We start from the raw sequence: 4,102 nt of genomic DNA on the forward strand, positions 1-4,102 counted from the left end.
GTTGATGACCTCAGGGTTTTACGCCCTTAAGCCCCAGACAACAACAACAACAACTACGTCAATGCCTTTACCTATATATTTATTTCTCCCTTCTTCTAGAAATTTGTTTGTGGTATTATATATGAGCCGTTTATTTTGAAAGTGGCCTAAGTCAATTTGTCAATTATTTCTGGTTGCCCGTGTTTACATGTACAACTTCAAGTTACCTATCAGTAAAGCATTATAGGTTACTTATATTTCGAGTAAATACGATAGTTCTGGACACATAAGATTTCAGAGTTAGTTCAATAATTCAGCAAGTGGCCTAAGTCCATTTATACTTAAATTAAGATATGTTTAATGAGGTTAAAAATTGTCCAAACTGTTGAAAATAATGTAGAAATCATAGATCACAAATTTTTCATTTAAGACATTTGTTTATACCAAATGATAGAGATTTTGGAGTAGTAAAAATGCTATTTAAAAACAAATTTACTGTTTGTCCTCCAAGACTAATACAATATTATCGAAAAAAAATGTAGGAAAGGTATTAATTTTATTGTACATGAAATGAGACAAGAAGATTTTGTGTTAACAAAATTATTGGACGACCTAATTTTTAAAAGGATGAAGAAATTGCGTTATTAATGTAACAGATTTAGATACACTTAAGCAGTATGTCTCATTAGCATCCTCCACGTATATTTTAAATTCAATTGAAAAACAAACCCTCAAATATCTCAATCTAAGTATAAATGGACTTAGGCCACTTTCAATATATATTACGATGATTAATTAAAAGATATTTTTATCTACAAACATATTGTCACTTTATAAATGAATTAAATAAATAACTAAAACAACACCTAACCTAAAAAACAATAATCTATTGAGAAATCTAGATCTAAATTGTGGTCACCACTGCGCTTCAATTGACTGATTAGTCCCTGAACGATACCGGCTGCTAATTTAAGGACTCAATGAACTCGGAAACCGTTAGTCAAACTTCGGGTTTGTCCTATTTTCTTTCAAGGATCAATTTTTGGTGTCACTTATATTTAAGGGGATTATTCTTTTATTCCAAAACCAGGCAAGTACATTAAAAAAAAAAATAGAAACAACCACTGCAATGTACCTCACATTGCGCCTACAGTTTATTGATAGTTCTAAGAACACCTTGAAAAATGGTACCCTAAAGGGGAACTATCTAAACTAACTGGTACTGCTAATGGTAATAATGGTGGCAGTGGGTCTATAGATCATCTTTGCCAACTCCAAGACAGAACATTGAAATAATTCTTATAATGAAAATTATTCCTCTATATCGAACCTTTATAGGATTTAAAAGGGACAACCAATCCAAGGGAAGTCTCATCTTAGTAACTCATACCAAAATAGTAGCGCTTCCTGGGCCATCTTCTTTTCAAAGTCTTCGGAGAGTTATCAGGAATACATTGAGATAAAGGTTAAGAATTAGTGCTTGGCGTGAATAAAAATTTTAGAATTAAATAAAGTATTTCATCATCATCATAATCATTTCATTCCCTTTACCGCTTGCGCAGTGTGAGTTTACGATTTGCAGAGTCTGGACCATCTGCCTTCTCCTACTCCAATCCATACCCCGCCTCCTTGAAACTCTCCTCCCAGGAAGTGTGTGGTCTTCCTCTTGGCCTTCTTCCCTCCACGCGAGTCTCATATGTCTTTCTGGAAGTTCTTGCCAGGTCCATCCGAAGGAGATGTCCGAACCATCTTACCTTGTGCCCCTCTAGGATGATCTCAGTCGGTTTGACTCTCAGGTTAGTCCGAATGGTACTGTTCTGTACTCAATCTCGTTGTGTCCTTCCTTCCACCTTACGAAGGTACCGTATCTCCATGAATTGGATCTGGCTCTTGTGTTTCGTGGGGAGGGTCCACAATTTGGAAGAGTAGAAAAGAATAGGGCTAAACGTCGATTTGTAGATCATTATTTTAGTTTTTCACGTCCCCTTCTTTTACTCAGGAAACCCCTTCGAAGTAAACTAAATAAATAAAGTATTTAATAAATGCATTAAGTATTTCGAGACAAATGTGCAACAAATAATATTGAGGTGTTTATGAATATGTTTATTTGTGGCGTAATAAGGATAATTAAGAATTTTGGATTGTAAGGATTGGTTACGGAAGAAATTAGTGGAACCACAAAGCTCCTTTCATCATGTCCAAATACTTCTGACATTCATAGTGTTTTTTAGATTTTTTGTATTTAACGCGGCGTTTGGAGCGGTAGTCAAGCTAGTGTTGTAATAATCGGAACCTACGAGCAGTTTCTTGTTGTTTGAATCGTGTGAGGTTTCCAAATGAGTCTGTTGTCAAGATGGAGTCCTAAATAGCGATTATATATAAAAAATAAAGACAAAGAAGGGACAAACGTTATAAGTTTACGTCGGCGTGTAAAAGATTTGTTAGGATTAATATTAGTACTTCAATTCTATCCATTCTTCAATGGATGTGGTGTGCGACAGCAGAGTTTGTGATTCAGCAGTTGGCTCATAATTCACAGACAGTAGATATGAGTGCTTCATAATATAATTAATAATTTATTATCAATTTTGATCCTTTTTTCCTCTCAACTTTTTTTCTTTAAAATTCTCTAATATTTCGGCCCTCAGGCCATTCTCAAGGATACAACCTACAAACATTTTTTTTTGTTTTTATATAACAGTTACATTATTTCCTTCAACTACACACTGATTTCTTTGGCCAGACCTTCAATATTAAAAACAGAACCTACCATCAACAGGTTAGGACTCTTTTATCATGTTATTAAGTAGTAAATATAAATGAAAGAAGGGAAAGTGGTTTGTAAAAAAGTTTTAAATCTAGGATATCAATTTATTAAAAAAAGTTATGTAAGTAAGAAATCTATTTAAAAACAAAATTTTATGGTGTGTGATTGTGATATTATTTTAATGATTAATTTATTTTAAAGATGTGACAAGGGCAATTAGCTTGCAATTTTAAGATTTAAAAAAGAAATGACATCAATATTGAATGTATGGTCAAAGAAATCAGTGTGTAGTTAAAGGACACAATGTAATTGTTTTATAAAAACAAAAAACTTTTTGTAGGTTGTATCCTTGAGAAAGGCCTGAGGGCCGAAATATTGGAGAATTTTAAAGAAAAAAAGTTGAGAGGAAAAAAAGGATCAACATTGTGTTAATTGATAATAAACTAAACCACTCTCAAACAATCATATATAAAAAATAATTAATCTAATAATTTATAATTGAATTGACTCCTCATTCTCGTAAATTATTTCTGATAACAAAATTGAAATGTCAGGAAATTCAATCATTTTTTTCAACTCAAATTATCAGCGAATTAAATATAACTTTTTTTTTGGAGATGGTTTGATATCCACCAATATTTTATTTAGTACCACATATTTGTTTGGCTCTTCAGACCTTGTTGATCCTTGGCCACCCGAACCAGCCTTCTTCACGCCTGTCTTGGGCTACAGCTTTCCAGTTTGCTGCGTACAGCTCTTTTGCATCATTGTTGATTCTGTATATCCAGCTGGTTTTCAGCCTCCCACTTGCCAACTATACTGCGGCATTCATTGTTGTGAAGAGTCGTCCTAATGGATTAGTTCTAGCCACACGTCCCACCCATCTTAAGCTCCTTGCCTTCATATCAATAGATATTTACTGACCAGTTCACTGTTAGTTCTTCTCCTCTATGTGTTATAGTACAAGAGCCCAAGAGGAGAAAAAAGGCAGTTATCTCACTGACTCTGCCAAGTATAGGAAGGGGGAATAAAAAATGGCGGCTGTTTCAAAGCGATGAAAAATCTAATTTTTCATTCGGAGCTCTATATCATTAAAAGTAGGAACAACACAAGAAAACCTAAGAGAATGGCATTAAAAGAAGAGTTAATTTGCTAAAATATAATAATAAATATTAAAAATAATAAAAGGGAAACAAGTCCACAGGAAAGGACAACATATCGTATGTCCTACTCAAACAGCTTCCCAGAAAAGCCCAAATGTTTCTCCTTAACATATATAACTCCTGCTCTCGCCTCAGATATTTCCCAACGGAGTGGAAACATGCTATCGTTGTTCCACTCCTCAAGCCCAGAAAA

Source organism: Halyomorpha halys, unplaced genomic scaffold (assembly GCF_000696795.3).
Source record: "Halyomorpha halys isolate HHAL.00 unplaced genomic scaffold, Hhal_1.1 Scaffold24.1, whole genome shotgun sequence".
NCBI classification, from domain to species: domain Eukaryota; kingdom Metazoa; phylum Arthropoda; class Insecta; order Hemiptera; family Pentatomidae; genus Halyomorpha; species Halyomorpha halys.